General features: G+C 40.3%; 1 protein-coding gene across 13 annotated transcripts in view; it reads right to left on the minus strand.

Annotated features, from left to right (window-relative positions):
- Window positions 1–13,426, minus strand: part of TACC2 (transforming acidic coiled-coil containing protein 2) — a 145,337-nt gene extending 131,911 nt beyond the window's left edge. For 11 of the 13 annotated variants that reach the window (XM_065639056.1, XM_065639061.1, XM_065639055.1 and 8 more), the window contains exons 1-2: window positions 13,327–13,426; window positions 10,554–10,706 (exon numbers count right to left, since the gene is read on the minus strand). The gene's annotated coding sequence lies outside the window, so the exon portion shown is untranslated. Of the gene's footprint in view, window positions 1–10,553; window positions 10,707–12,121; window positions 12,202–13,326 lie in introns of all 13 variants that reach the window. The other 2 variants (XM_065639050.1, XM_065639051.1) reach the window with 2 other exon arrangements.
- Window positions 13,427–17,209: the final 3,783 nt, after the last annotated feature.

Genomic DNA, 17,209 nt, shown 5'->3' on the forward strand with positions numbered 1-17,209 from the left:
CCAGCTTGCCTCCACCCCAGGCAAGAAAAGAAAACAAGTTAAAGTTCCTCCCCCAGCTCCTGGGATCCTGCCATGGCTCTGCGTGTCGTAAATCCAGCGCTTATGGATTTCACAAAAGCAACCCCGGAGAAAATGGATTTTGGTTAAAACATACTTCACTTCTACTGTGTCTTGGCTTATGGATTTAAGCGATGCTTCTTGCACCACAAAACTTGTTCTGTCAAACAGTAAAAGCACCACATTGCAGTTATGCACGGATATATTTCAAGGGAAAATTAGTATTGGGGGAATATCTATTCAGCATTTTGTTTTCAAGTTTGTTTATGGAATTTAAGTTTGTCTTTAATTTTCTCATATTACTCTCGACAGCTCTCGGCAATACCTGCTAACAAATGTTCATGTTCCCTTTCAGGTTATGCTGAAATAATTTCCCATTTAATCATCCTGAAGGGTGGAGACATGACAAAAACCCTTTGAAATGTGATGTTGCAAGAAGTACTGGTTTATGGCTGAGCTAATTGTCATAATTAATGCTCATTGTCCGTTCCAGTGATGCTTCCACCAAGGGGTGCTTGGAAAGACAGCTGATAACAAAAGACACTGTATTTATCATTAGTGGCAATTCCATGTGATTAACGAGTTTCTGTAGACACCAGTGGTGCTTGTTGGTGCCACACAGCAAAGGAGTTGTCACCTGTGGGTGACTCTGGCATGACAAATTCATATCTGACGTGAATGAGAGGCAGGAATTTCACCGGGTAGCTAAATGCTGCATGCTGGTTTTCCTGTGGTTGTTCTCTCTTCCACAAAGTCTTGGTCTACAAACATCTGGCTGGAGAACATTAGGCATGGGAAGACTTTGAATGAAGAGTTGCAAGGTCAGGGACTACTTCTGTAATCTTTTTTTGTTGGTGATCCAGCAATCCAAGCCTCCAGCGTTATTATACCACCTTAAGCCTCTGTTACTGATCAAAGAATTCCACAGATCAGAAATAAATTACTTGTATTCCCTGAACTTTTCCAGGTCATAAAGTATATACGAGTCACTTTGGTGGCGTGTGGGTAATACAATACGTCAAATAAACCTTTGCTATACCTCTAAGAGTTCAAGGCAAGATCTATAGTGACACTGGAAATCTAAAAGATGTGGAAGCAGCTGTCATGTCCCCTTTTCTCTGGTCTCCCCAGACCACTTCAGAAACCAGAAAAGCTGAAGTTCATCAAATCAAAATTCTAGTGTGCTCTTCCACAGAAAACAAAAGAGGACATTGTAAAATTCATTGCCTATAGACAACAAATTATGCAATGTTTTTGTTTGGGTTCTCTGCCATGAATCTATGAACAGGGATCCTGTGGGAGCTCAAGTAAACACAAGCCTGGTAATATATCCTCACTCCTGCTACCCGCATTATTTCCTCATAAACAGAAACTGAACTCATATTTGGTGCTATTCCATTTCTAAAGCTAAGGCCAGAAAACGTCGCAAAGTGAAAGTGAAGAAACTGCCTTGCACAACAATTGTCTGGGACAGACTTTGGGGAAAAGGACCTTCTGGTAGTGGATTGTGATTTCTGACCCACTCTCGTGTCTAAATTAGGATGCACTCAGGTTTTATCCCAACCATCCCGAGCAGCACCTGCTCACTGCGAGTTGTTCCCACCTACACAGATGCTGCTCTTCTGCTCTGTTCCAGTACGAACTCAAATCAGTTTGCATAAACCACTAACTGCGGGAGCATTCCTCATTCTCTGATGTCTCCATTTGTTCTCTTTGATTTCATGATAGAAGTGCTCACATCAGGCTGCTTTACTATTATTTGCTGGAATTCCCTTGTGTTTCCTCACCAAAACTTCATGCTCATCCAGGGACCCGTCTTTTCTTGATCAGATGAAGATCTAACCCAGGAGGACTGGGGGTCTCAAACTAGGGGAAAACACAGCTCAGACTTAAAGGTAAGCTGTGTAGTGGGATAATGAGTCAGGCATTTCAGTAAGTCCAAATAATTTGTCATGAGTGATCGAATGTAATCCTAGTATATACAATATTTGGTATGCTTACCAACCACACACTGCTCAGATACATTAGTTTCTTATATACTGAATACATGCTACTTTAGGTATTTATGTAAGACAATTTAGTTTGAGCTCCTTTTACTTTACGGTATAAATACTGCCAAAATAAGAGAAAATGTTTTTATGTTCCTTACTTTCACGTGATTGATGCTACACATAAAGCATAGCAAAGCTGTGCTGAAGCACGGAGCGTGCCATTGCACAGCAGCTACTCCCACAGGTAAGAGAAGAAAGGGGAGGTGCTCAGAATTTCTCTCTTCTCTGATCTTGATGTAACTAATGCGAAATCTTTTATAGTTTCTGCATATTAGAACAATATCATAGAGATCTGCAAGAACGACTCATCTATGATAGGCTTTCAGCCCTTGCTTTCTTACAGATTCTAAAAGAGCAAATATCAAGATCTGGGAGGGAAAACGTAATCCTATGAGAACTAGTAAACACGTAACGATTTGAAAGTGCACAACTTGATGGGAAAGATGTTGCTTAGCAACATCAGCAGCTGGATCTGCTGTAAAATCGTGAGGTCGCTTGGCAACAAAAAGCTGAGCTTGGCCTTTTGTGCGAGTTGTGGAGTGGTATTTTGCTGCCCTTCCCCCAGGATAACCAGAAATTGTCTGGCGGGGCTGCACTGCTGAATACAGGGTAGGAATGAGGATGTAAAGGACAGCAAGTGAAAAGGGTCTTGGGTGCAGCCCAGCCCTGGCTGATTCGCTCCACTTAATGTACAAGTATCAAAGAAAAAAACACGGGGACTGTGAGTACCTGCTGCTAAGAGACAAAAGAATTTTTTAAAAAACAGGTTAAGACAGTTAAAAGGATGCCAGTGCACTGTGGGGTTTCAATCGCAGCACCAGAGGTGGTTGGGTTGCAAAATCACAGCGTTTTGGGTGGAACTGAATGGGAATTATTTTGCTACAGTGTGAAACCTGGAAAAAAAAAACCAAACAAACAACATTGTGATTCAAAAGTCTTTTAACTTCTGATGGGGTTCAACCTCTTCACATAGCTAAAGTGTTTAGAAAAGTTTTTTTCAGGCTCATGGTAATGACATACTTGGATATGCTAGTGATAAGACTTATAGAAAAATGTGACCACCTTATCATGCATAGCACCCTTACAAGTGATTCTAGAAAGTAGTGAGAGACATTAAGTTTCTGCAAGACTTCACCTCTTGTGTTAGTCTCTGTCAGGATAGTATCTCCTTCCTCCTTCAAATCTTTTCGTCTAAACATTTGTGGCACAAATGGTGTAGAAGAGGACTCATATTTCTTTGGAGATTGATTTGCCTAAGGTATAATAATAATAATAATAATAATAATAATAAAAAAAATAAAAAAAAACCCCAAGTGGCAGAACTGGGATGTCAGCACTGGCTTCCTCAGCACGCTCCAGTTGCCAGACTATGCTGGAATTTGAGTTAATGTTGTTCAAGCCTCCATCAGGAGGTATCCTGCCTAAAGCAGCATCGGGGGGCTAATTTTGTTTTACATTCTATCTAGGAATATTCTCCCAGCTGAAAAAAAAAAAAGTCAGTCATTTCAGCTTTTAACCGAACTTTCATAATACTAGATAGTTTCACGCAATAATAAATAAAAGTGATTCTGGAAATCTTAGATGTGATTCTGTTGCCTAAAAGAGATTTTGAGTGTCACATTGGACACCACAGGGTATCCTGCTCGTCCCTTAACTGCCTCTCTGGAAAACATGAGTCTCGGGTAAGTTTTGTATTTTATTTCCCAGTCCCACGAGGATGCTCAATGCCCACACCTTTGGATCTGAATAATCTTTCTCTTGAGCATGGAGCATTAAGTGTTTCAAGCACATACATATTCCCTCTTCTTTGCACCAACCAAAGATGTCAAAGTAATGCAGAGGACTTAATCTTTAAAAGTGATGCCACAAGTATTTTTCAAAATATATATGATCCAAAAAATAACATCTAAGTATTGGAGCATTTCTCTTTCCAAAACGCATTTATACCAGCAGTTTTTCACCAGATTCCATATGCAGCGCTTAAATTGGTGGGAAGGCTGTTGATCCAGACAAAACACACAGCGGCACTGACTCTTTTTCTGGCCACATGGAATATCTGGCAATGGAGAGCTGGATAAAGGCTTTGTATTTAAGTTCCTAGTGCCACAACCAGCTAACAGGGCTTGGGAGCTATAGGGCGGGCTGACCTATATAGCTCACCTGGTCACCCTGTGCCTGTCATTGTGCAGGACGGTGAATTATTTCCTTCTTACTACTGCCTGCCTTTTATAAACAGATGATTATGATTTGTGAAAAATATCTCACCCATATTTGGATTCGGAGAAAGATATGACTGTATATTTCAAGTCCAGAGCCAACTTGGCAGAGTGCATGTATGTTTTCCTGCTCTAAATGCGCAGTCTTTCACTCAAAGGATCCCTGTTCCTAAACCTCAAAGCTGAGGCAGGACCAACAGTACTCTGACTTGGGGCAGTTTTGGAAGGAGTGGTGGGAGGTTTGAGGTAAAGAATGGATTTTCAGAACCTGCTGGCTCTGTGCTCCCAGTCTGCCTGCTGTGGTGTCCAGTCACAGCACTGGGGATGGTGGGACACAACTCAGAGAGACAAAAATCCATATTATGTTGAGTCAGAAAATGAGGCATAAGCGAGGTGGGGACCAGTTGGTTTAACAGCTCTAGAGACACATTTAAGGCATGGGAAGAATGCATCACAGGGGAAGTTATTTCTTGCCTCTTTTCAGGTTCTTTCTCCTTCAAACTATTTTCTTTGCTGTTCCCTCTGTAGCGTTTACCTGTTTCATCTGTCCATGCATTCCCTTTTTTCTCTTCCCCTTGGCCAAGATACTAAGTGGAAATACAAGTGAGAGCCAAGAGTTGCCACAGGGTCTGGTTTTCTGGGAGCTGAGGAGAATGGGAGAGAAGAGGCAGGGCATGAAGCTGCTCAGATCAGAGATTCCTTCCTTCCTTCTTCATAGAATCATAGAATGTCCTCAACTGGAATGGACCCACAAGGATCATCAAGTCCAACTCCTGTGTCTGAATAGGACAACCCCAAAATTCACACCATGTGTCCGGGGATGTTGTCCAGTCGCTTTTTGAATATCGTCAGGCTTGGGGCCGTGACACCTCCCTGGGGAGCCTGTTCCAGTGTCCAGCACCCTCTGGGTGAAGAACCTTTTCCTCATGTCCAACCTGCCCCTCCCCTGGCACATCTTCCTGCCGTTCCCTCGGGTTCTGTCTTGGGTCACCAGAGAGAAGAGCTCAGCCCGGCCCCTCCTGCTCCCCTTGTGAGGAGCTGCAGCCCCACGAGCTCTGCCCTCAGTCTCCTCCAGGCTGAACAAACCCAGTGACTTCAGCTGCTCCTCATACGGCTTCCTCTCCAAACCCTTCACCAACTTCGTAGCCTCTTCTGGACACTCTCCAGTAGCTTTATATCCTTTTGATCCTGTGGCGCCCAGGTGAGGCCGCACCAGATCAGCGCAGAGCGGGACAATCCCCTCTTGGCTGTGGAGCCTGAACCAGCTGTCGGCAGCTGTCTTGCCCGAATCGCGGGTGGCAGCAGGATGCCAGCCCCGGCTCTCTTGGCCTGAGGTGTGTGTTGACATGTCAGAGTGGGCAGCTTGCAGCTGCGTTCTGGGCTCCGTGCTCACACAGCCTTCATGCCCGCACAAATATCGCAGGACTCGTTCTGGGGCTTCTGGAAAGTCTACGGCACTCAGAGACTTTCCTTGGCTGAGGGGTGCACGCTTATTGATTTTTTGTGCTGACCCAACACAGGTACCTAATCATGTATACATACACTCAAACACATATACATGCATGTATGTATTACATATGTATATATTAATGCATACATGATATACAGGTTATATCCTTCATCCTCAGTTAGACACCATTTAGCCTGAAGCTGTTTTTCATAATTTCGTAATAGCTGTTTGATCACTGGGTGAGAAAAAATGAGATTATAAACTCGGCTACTGAATATTTAGCAGTGAGCATTATTCTCACACCAGATGTGCTGTATTTTACCAGTAGTGATGGCAGGCTATGAAAATAATTGTCTCAGGAGATTTGCACACAAACCAGTTTATGAATAGCCAGAGCAGGGGTAGGTTTCACACTGTAGTCCAAGCAAATATATTTATACTAACTATATTATACTATATATACTATACTATAGACTATATACTATACTATATATACTATATACTATACTATACTGTAACTATATTATACTATACTATTATATATATACTAACTCTGGGAAGTGAGTCACTGACATCTGAAATAATTTTGTAGTCAAGATGGTCTCCATAAAGGCATGAGTCCTTGTTTACAAAGATCCTGAAGTTGGCTGAAAAAATATTTACTTTGAAATGAAACTTGAGTTTCTTCAATTTTCTGCACATTGAAAATAGTTATATTAAGTAAGTACAATAAGCATTTAGGTGGTATTACTTATGCAAACTCCTCACTGATTTAGAAAGAGGGATAACACTGTTGACATTTTACCAAAGCAGAAACTGAGGCACAGAGGGCTTGAGTGATTAGGCCATTAATATATTGTGTTATCCTGGACTAAGCAGGAAACTAGACCTAGTGTTCAGCCCTCACAATATCAGTACAGAATGAATATGATTACTGATTTCATTTAACATTGCTGTTCTAAAATAATAGGTTATATTTTACACTGAATATGGACTGGATTAGGGACTTTTCTCAAGGGTGTTACACTGATTTAGCCCTGCACAAAGAGACCCCATCACATTTCAAGGCTAATCAGGACCAAAATACTCCCTTAGGCTTATTAGTGAGGGTCAGCCAATAACATTTTTCTGCACAGTAACATCACAGAGGTATCATTAAAGATATCATAAATAAAGAAAAACAGTAAGGTTAAAATAATTTTATGTGCTTTTTTTCCAAAGGATAACAATTGCATAATAACAAGAATGCTTTCTTACTGGCATTACCATTGTTTTGTCACTGCTAAAATGTTTAAAATTAGTGTAATGAATGAATGTTTAAAAATGAATACGAATGCAAATTATAAACCTATTTTCCCCCTTGACTGCTCTGATTTAACTAAACAGGCATGAAAAACAAGATTGAGAAGTCAGTTAAAGACAGTCCCTGAAGTTCTGATGGTGATCTGGGGACAATGACTGCTGCCTAAACTGCCTTTGCTCCTCTAAATTGGAGCTCTTGATGTTTGCCTTAGTGGCAGTGGCTTTTTTGAAAGATGATCTAATGCCATGTTGGTGGGAAGTTGTCCTAGTGATCCAGGGTGGCTGGAGGAGATAAAGTTAACTAAGCTGCGCACTGTTGTTACAGATGGCCCGAGTCGTCATCCTTTTGACAGACATAAACCTAATCAGCTTCTGCTAACGACAGATTTAAACTCATAACATATTACCTTGTCCTGCTGGGTCTACACTATTTATACTCTTGTCATCATTTTCCACTAATATAAACAATATCCGGTTTCAGAAGTTCACTCTTAATTTACAGGTATATTTTTCCCTTGGCACTTCTTCAACATCAGTGAATAGCTTAGTTGCAGGCTTTGCAGTACTTGAACTCAATCTCAGTTTTGATTTGGAGACGGTTCCCTGGAAACCAGGCTCATAAAATAATTGTTGTTATACATAATTATATTTATATGTAATTTATATATTTATACATAATTAGGCACTGTATTTACATTTTTCAGCAGGGATTGTAATACTGAGTTAAAATTTGGGAAAAGAATCTTTGGAAATCACCTGTAAATGGCGGCAATATTGGCTTCCCGAGTCTGCCAACAGCCTGGTTTGTAAAGATGGGAATTTCCCCTTTCATCTCATTAAGACTTTAACATCAAAATCTAATAATGTTTTCTGAACATTGGCTCTAGATATTTTGATTTTCGTCATTACAACAGATAGAATTTGACAGATGAACAGATGAAATTTGATTTTGCAGTTGGCTTCTATTTATTACTGTTTATCTATTTGTGCACTGTCATGGAGCTGTTCTCATCTCTAAGAAAATTACAAAAGGTATCACTGCTATCACTGTAATCCAGTGACTGGATCCATATTTGGATGTGGACTCAAAAGTAAATATGGTAATTCATTGGGGTCCGAAATCCCAAGAGCCTGCACCAATATCTTGAACGATGGCACAAGACCTGCACAACAGGAAAAGCAGAACTCAGGTTTTTTGGTTGTCAGATTTTTTTCGAGATTTCATCTTTCAGGTAGAAATATTACATGTTTATGCAAGCCTTCTGACTGTCTCTTTTGGATATTAAAGATCCAAGTGCCTTTTTGTGCTGCACATCCTTGACTTGCTGGCAAAAAACAGCTTTTCCTGTTAGAGCAGGAGTTAATATTAAAAAGAATGCCTAGGCTGGTGCTACGTGCAAGTTCACAGGTGGCACTTTTGTCTCCCAGTAACATTAATTATTTTTAGTCACAAAGCACTTTGAGATATGAGTAAATGGAAAGATACAAAACTTCTACTCTTAACATGACTATGACAGAAAGTAGGGAACTAAGTATCAGTCACTAGTACCCCAAATTGGATACTAACAGTATTTGAAATCAATGAGCATAAAATAAGGCCTGCAACTGTTTGTCCAGTTCAAAGTTCATGTACAATTGGAGTATATACAGTGCCACCTTCTGTAATTAATGGGCTAAAGTGAATCAAGTTTGGGATCTTCTTATATCCAGATGTGATTCTTTTCCGCTGTATGAGAAAATCCTTAAGGGTTCCTTGGTGAAGTCCTGTCCATCTAGAAAGGAAAAACACTCCTCTCTGAAAAGGTTAATAGCCTACGTGTTTAATCAAACCTCTTTAAACTTCAGATGTAAGAACAGAACTTGCCATAGAAAGATATAATGACATTGTAGGATATGTTAAGCAAAAGGCTTAAGTGCAGCTTCCAAAACTCTTGAAGTATTTTACCAATAGAAATGGTTTAATAGTGCCACGGTTTGAATATTGGTTTGGGGCTGGCAAGTCTTCATGCAGGGACTAAATACTCTATGTGTGACAATTAAGAAATGTTCAGGCTAGTTTATTAGAATGCAAGAATATCTCCATACTCAATGCTCCTGACACACATCACCTTTTGATGTGAACAGTGCAATGAATTAAGAGTCTACCAGAGAAACTGAAAAAAACCCCAACTTTATGTAGACTGTGAATTTAAACCTCCTGCCCCCTTGCGTCATGCAGAGATTTTCATATGGGTTCAATAAAATTGTGCAATGCTCCAAATTTGTGGGTAAAATCAGCTTTTTCTCATAAAGAAAGTGGTTAAGTATAATTTTCGGTTTACGGTTGGAAGTGGTAAGGAAACTGTGAGTAATAGACAATGTAACAAGTAGTCATGCAAATTATTCCAACAGTTAATAATAATTACTGTAGTTTCAATTGTATCAATATGCTGTATATATAATACACAGACACATACAGAAATATGAAACAGAAATCTTTATAGTCTAATCCAAAGCTTTTTATTGTGAGGATGAAAAATAGGTCAACAGCTCACTTTATACTAGGCTAACAGCAACAAAAGTGAAAGACAGCTCTGTATGGATAATATATCACACACACATCCCTTGGAAGTGTTGGAGAATTCCGTCTATACCATGCAAAAACCAAAATGGAGTACATTAAAATCTAGGCATTTTTATTAAGCTGTACAGATTTATTAAGCTGTGCTGTAAAAATTAGGCTTTTGATACTCATGAACTGGTTTTTTTTGTACTTTTCCCCCCTTCCCTTACTGTAGCAAACTTTGTACTTCTGGCTTCAATTAGGAGTTGCTCACGATGTCCATGTGTATTACCATCAGAACCTGGTTTTGCTCTAGAAGATCTAGATACATCCTCTCTGCCTCTTTTGGAGGATGAATGAAAACTGACACAGAACCTTCAGTGCACAGAAATGGTGCTGTTTGACTGACACTTCATATAATCATAGGAAATAGGGCTGAGGGACGGATCCTCCTCTATCTTAGTGTATATCTCCCCAAATTAGCTATATTTTTTACAGGTTTGCTGAAGGAAGCACATTTTGGGAAAGCAAGAAAATGTTCTGAAATCTTATTTCCCGAAGAACTCCTTTGAAAATAGATGCCATTTGGTCTAATTTGACTAATTCCTTAGTCAGATCTACTCTGCAGAAAGAGCTGTAGTGTTGGTTTGCTAACAAAGTTTTCTGTTTTCTTTCATTGCCTCTAAGGACATTATCTCATGATTCTGCTTTCTTACAATTATGCTGGTCCTGTTTCCTTCTAAAATATTTCTGTTTCAAATCCAGCAACCATTCATATACAAAATAAATATTAGCATGATATCACATTATGTTTCAATAACAAGTGTTTCCACTATACACCCAGGCAGCTTGCCATGAATCAGAGAATCTTTTCTGATGACATGTATTTGGAAAAAGCACATTTTTATCTAGGTAACAGAATAAATTGGTCTTACCTTTTATCTATGTACAGTCCTGTTACAGTCCTATAAAATTCCCCACAGCACACGACACATGAAGCAAATAAACATATCCTAATCCAAGACTCGGAGCTGGCTGAGTTTTGGGTTTCACCAAGATCCAAGAGCCCAAGCTGGATCATACGCTTGCTGTGAAACCAGAGAAGTAAATGAGCCTGTCAAGTCCTAACTAGCATTATATGACAAATTTAATTTGGCAAGAATATGTAGTTCAGTATTTTGTCAAACTTGCTGAGCCTTGTATATTCTGTATATGTACCTCAATCAACTGATATATTTTCATGATACCCTGAATTCAGGAGGTTCTAAGGAAAACATATGAAAATTAAATTGAACTTTGTTTCGCTGTGTGATTTTTAGAAGCCAGTGCTTCAAAAGGATTATGTCAAGAAAAAAAAAAACCCTATAATCTGTAGTGGCGCTAGTATTATACCGGCTGTCAGCAGTTCAACTCTTCAAACCATTAGTTGCTGCAAGTGAATGTAGAAATAACTGAATTTAAGCTATTTGTTTAGCTTTAAGCTTAGATCATAGATGCAGGGTAAAATTATACTCTTTTCAGATTTGTTACAGACTTAAGGGGCTTCTATAAATGTTGTTCCGCTGGCAGCAGAAAACACAGAGGTTGATCTGAAGCCTGATTAGTTGGTCTCACCTCCCTCAGAATGAAGACCCACATTTCCAGAAAAAAGGCCAGTGGTCAGTGTGAAAGTTTGGTTTGAATTCCCTCACTGAAAAGGCAGCACAGCACTGGCTAAAATCTGCCCAGCATAACAGCTCAAACCTTCTCTAACACTACCATAAAAACATTCTTTAATGCTGCTATTCTCTACTAGTGCCATTCTCTAATACTGCCATAAAATACGACAGATATAAGAGAATTTTAAAGAAAGCTTCAAGTGGTGAGAAAGGAATATTCTCAACCAAAAATACCTTCCATCCAGCTGACTGGAAGTTGCAAATGAAGACAAGGACTGTACCACAGATTTCACAACCCAAACCTTCCCTGTGATGTTCCCCCCCTCCACTGCCTGCTCTGGCAGCTCTCCAAACTATTGCTTCTATTTCTATTTCTATCCCGCTTGCTTTGTATCAAGCCCTGCAAAACAACAAGTAAGCTATTTATGATGTAAATTATTTGTTTGTATAAGTGGGAAATGGTCTGCAGGCATACCTGTGAGTACGAAGTATAAGGTTGGAGATGGGGGCATTTATTTTATTTCTTTTCTGCAGTAGGCTGTTCGAGTGGCTTTGAACTGGTGTTCTAAGCCTGTCATTGTCACAGATCTCTGTTTTAAAGGTGGAAAATTGGGTGGTTGTAGCTGTAGATGCAGATGGCAGGGTACTGAAAACTAAGTCAATGACAACTAAATCTTCCATCCATGGCCCATAGGCCAACTACCAGCCTTTCAAACTTTCTCCTTTCCACAATCCCTTTGAAATAATATCTATGGATGTATGTATTTGCATCTACTTAACTAATCTCTGAATCTATAATTTAAGTTTTGACATGAAGGGATGGGGATTTTTTTCTTAACTCCTACCTGTATAGCAGGTTTCCAACCCAAATCTTGGGCTGTGTAAAGGGAAAAAGGTCTGCTCCTAGGTAACTAGCAGCTTGATCCTGAATAAATGCATCATGAGAAAAAAATTCAAGGTATAAGCACTCTATTTTTCAGATAAGATCAGATTTTGTAGGAAATACCAACTTTATAATACAGATAGAAGCATGCCTGCCATTATCGTCTTGCATCTGTCTGTAGGATTGTTAGTTTCTGCCTGAAGATAAACCTGTCTTTTTAAAGGCAGAATACTTGAAAAATAGTTTCCAAAACATACAAAACATACCAAAACACTGTGCTAATATACACCCTGCTCATTAAAAAAAAAAAAAAAAATCGAAGTGGCAATGGTCTTATATGTTGACGACAAATTTCGACATAATGCCACCAATGTTCGAAATAACATAATCAAATTCTTGTTAATCTCAAATGAGTGAAATATTATTTAATCTGATTAGTTTTCCTAGTGGGAAAGGCTAGAAGTGACTCCAAATACCTGAACATCTATGAAAGGTGTGGGTCACCAGAGGCAATATTCTACATACACATGTTCAGTGTTGTGGTTTACAGCCTGAAGCAAATATAATTATGCATGAAAGGACAAAACATCTAGTCATTTCTCACTTAAGAACATCGTCAAACACCTGCATAATCTTTCTAGTGACTAGCCAGCTAATTTTATCTCTGAATTTCTGCATAAGAAACACACATTCTTGTTGTTACATGGCAACTTAAACTCAACAAGCAATCCTGCCCCAAACAAATCCTTAGAACTATTTATTAAAAAAATAACAACGGTGGAAGAGAGCCATATTTAAAAACTCCAGCATTTGCAAATAGCTATTACAGTCTGTAATGTTGTAACATGTTTTTCAAACAGCTATTTTAGGACATGCACATTTAATGATCAGCCTCTCGATCTTAGAAAGATACTGAGTAAATAGAGATCATCCTGTAGACTACTTTATAGGTTATGTGGATTGTAAAACAAGTTATACAAGAGACCATGAAGCTATAGAACCTCAAAGGAGCCACTGTAGTTTTTTTTCTTTTTTCTGGTAAGGAGAAAAGTTTCTGTAACTTATAAGACACTACTTTTGTACTTTTGTAATGTCTAAAACATGATTAGGAAACCATTTTGAGCCTAGACATTTTAAATTTTAAAGAACTCATAAAAAATTACTTACCCAGTTTTCTTCTAGAATAAAAATTAAAATATACTACTCTGTCCCTGATTTTTATAACCTTCTGCACTCCTTCACTCCTAGCTGCTGTATGGATCCCCTTTCCCCCTGGATCACATGAAAGTGTTCTATTAATGTGAATTGGCTGATGTTGGAGAACACTATGCTGGACAGCTATGAAGTGTAAGGAATTCGACCCAGGGAGCTGCAGGGCTGTGACACATCAGTTCTTCACAGGAATTCTCAGTAGCTGGGTGAGAATAACCCGAGACAGGTCCCGCACACTGGGTGCAGGCTGCTGGTGTTGTTAATACACTGTTTGCTTATGGCAATGAGACAAATTCCATGATACACCAATGTAACTAGAATTTTATCCTCTGTGAAAAACTCCAGGACTATACTAAGTGTCAGGCTGTCTCTCTCACCAGACTAAGTAAGCAAAGTTTGGGAAAAAGGATCAGTTTAGAATGTTATAAGCACAGCGTGGCTAAAAGTGATAGCTGCCTTAGGAAAACTACTGCAAGTCAGCACTGCTCCGCATGTTTCACGAGGAATGCTTTGCTGGAGTTCAGAATAAACATTCCAAGTCTGGGAATGCTGGTAGATTACCTGGCAGGAGGGAGGGAAGGAAAAAGAAGCCTCCTGCCTTCATTCCATTCTTCATCCCTTTGCTTCTGTTCGGTCTGCTCTTGCCCACAGGGTCAGAAAAGAGGGAAAGCAGCTTGTTTCTTCTCATGATGGACGAGACAGATCCTTCAGCCCACTCTGAATGTGGTGGTTGAAGTCAGAGTGTACACCTGTGAGCCTTTCAGGAAAAATAAAACATGCGACTTCAATACAGAGCTGTCTTAACTCTAAAGCCCCAAAGCACGTGTCACAGGAAGAGGAAACCCGCACCAATCGTAGAATTGACTTTTAAGTAAAACATGTTTTCAGTTACATGGTATTTTTGGAAAAGTCTCCCTTGCAACACATTATTTCAGAGAGGAAAAACCTATTTCTTTCACAATAGGCTGTGAGTTATCAGCCTTTAAACACATGTAATGAAGTTATATTCACATCAGCACAAGATATGAAGAAACGATTGTGTGACAGGTTTAAACCCACCACAGGAGTGCTGAGGTCAATTGTTTGCATGGTGTTGGCAATGTCTAATGGGCAATAACTTCTAGAGATTGCTATAAACAGAAGTGAATTTCTGTGAATTTTCTGGAAATACGGGAGCTATTTGCTTATTAAAATGTCCATGTCCAAAAAGTTGCCATGCAGTTATGCAAAATATGGGCACAGCTCTACAGAGCACTAATTGGCTTTTTCTTTTGCAAAAATCTGACATTGTTCCGCATTTGCTTTGTTCCTCCATTAGAAATGTACTGGATGGACCACCAAGGTAGCAGCTCTCTGGCTCTTCTCCGCTCTGAGGCATCACTGACGTATGTATATATTTCCTGCTCCTTCTCGCAAAGATTTTTTTTAATAATTATTATTTTCCTAAACTAAATTGCTGTGTGACTGTAGGGAAAAAGTGGAAGGTTTTGAGCACCTTAGTCTCCGTCAGCATGACTTCCACATGTTGTCGTAGCAACCTTGTTTCAGTCTTTCACTTAGTGAAACCTTTGCAGTCATCAAAAAGAAAGAGTTCCTGGGTTTGATCTGACAGGGTCTTTTTCCCTGACATCCCATCCAACTGGAGCCCAGGTTTTTTTCATAGTTCTGTTAATAATTGTTATTCCATATTCCTCTGAAAATACCTTCTTCGACTGGCACACCGTACACTGTGATTTGATGGACTGTAACCTAATCCACTCTGCTGAAAAAAGACCTGGTGCGAGATTTTTACCTCGCGTGGGATTGTCTGTAAATATGGAAATAAAAACTTCTGCAAGAACCAAGTATATGAACTCACACTTCCACATTGCTAAAACAATTTTTCAAGTTAGCTGCACTCATTAAAATAAATTCCCTTAACTGTGTTTGCTTGCAGAGCTGGCAGCCAAGTGGCAAGTGTGATATCTCAGATCTTTTGTTTCTGATGTTTTCAATTAGTCCAGGCCCATTTCAGGCTACCAGGATTATCTTTATGTCAGGAACAGCCATTACCGGGCTACAGGTCCCGTGCAGCAATGTTCTCAGACAATTAATTTCTTCCTTTATCTCTTTGTCTGGAATAATAGCATTTATTTTGGTATGTTCAAGAGAAATCCAAAGAGTTTATGCTTCAGAATCATATGCAGCACTCCTGGGCAGTGACTATCTCCTTGAAAACCATGTATTTTTCCATGTGTAGGAACATCTGCTGGCAGGTTGGGGGTCTTCACACCAGGAGATCAATCTTCTAGATCTGGATATATGATTAGATATGATATTAAAACAAATGGTGATCAATCCGCAGTTTATTGGGTCTAGATGAGCACCAGTGCACTGGGCAGCTCTAGAGAGATAAGAGATACACAGTTGACACCATTGGTAATTCATGTCTTCAGTGCTGTAAAAAACCCCATTATTTCTCTGTATCTGATGACAATGGAGACCGCCTATTGCCTGTTGAAATGCTGTACCCATATGAGCTGCTGTGTATCATGGTGTATACAAAGTATGCGGTGTTAAAAATCAGAATTCTGCTGGAGATCCTCTCCTAAATGCCAGAAACTTCATGTGCACTTCTGCACTCTAGAGGAAGCCAAAGAATTAATAGTGAAATATGTACACAGTGCATCTCTGCTAATAAATCTGAAATACTTAAGATACCTCTATGTGAGTCTTCTCATTTCAATGAGAATAAGGTTTTGCATATGTAAGATCTGAATGAGGATGGAACTCTCAGCTATTTTATGTGTTCATTAAAAAAAATCTGGGATTCATCAGTGCAAGTAACAACACATTTTTGTTAATGATGTGCCCTCTTAATAAAACAACTTTTATTTTCTGTTAAAATTACAGAATACTTTATCCCAATGCCTTTTTCTGTAATAGAATGTATATTTCATCCTGTATCAATGACATAAAAGATGATTCCCAAATTTGAAAATCTCCAATGTTACTGTTCATTATGCCTTGAATGCCTTATTTCTGTAGCTTGTTATATGAACACACATTAACAGCGAAAGAAATGCCAGTTGGAAGACGTTCCTTTATTTGCCAGAGCACAGGTCCCTGCTTAGTGATTAATCTATACATATTATACAGAAATATATGCATTAGAGATGCTCAGTCAAGTGTATCATCCTTTTGTCTTTAATCTTCACCCCTTCTGCTCCTCAGATGTGAGAGAAGCTGAAAAGCAGATTAAAGGTTTGTTATCATCAGTTTCACCGTCACATTTCCATTAACAAACATGAAACTTCTAGGGCTTTTCTGCTGAACTTTTTAAAAGCGGACTAAAAAAACTCTCTTAATCCAAGAGGTAAACAGTCACGCCTCGGATGCGCGACAGCGGCCGACTTTCGGGGATTTATTCGAAACGACTTATTCAGGCACAGGTTATTTTGGGACGAGCCCAGCGCCTGCGAGCGCTGGTGGCCGCGGCTCCTGCCTTCCCGGCCCGGTACGGGGCCGCCGGTACCGCAGCGAGCGGCCGGTACCTCAGCGAGCGGCCGGTACCCCCGCGAGCGGTCGGTACCCCCGCGAGCGGCCGGTACCGCAGCGAGCGGCCGGTACCTCAGCAAGCGACAGTTACTTCAGCGAGGCCGCCGGTACCTCAGCGAACGGCCGGTACCTCAGCAAGCGACCGTTAACCCAGCGGGGCCGCCGGTACCCCCGCGAGCGGCCGGTACCTCAGCGAGCGGCCGGTACCGCAGCGAGCGGCCGGTACCGCAGCGGGGCCGCCACCCCCGCGCCGCCTCCGGCCGGCGGGAGCGATCGCACCCGCGCATCCCCCGCGGCCTCC

Source organism: Caloenas nicobarica, chromosome 7 (genome assembly GCF_036013445.1).
Source record: "Caloenas nicobarica isolate bCalNic1 chromosome 7, bCalNic1.hap1, whole genome shotgun sequence".
Classification (NCBI taxonomy): domain Eukaryota; kingdom Metazoa; phylum Chordata; class Aves; order Columbiformes; family Columbidae; genus Caloenas; species Caloenas nicobarica.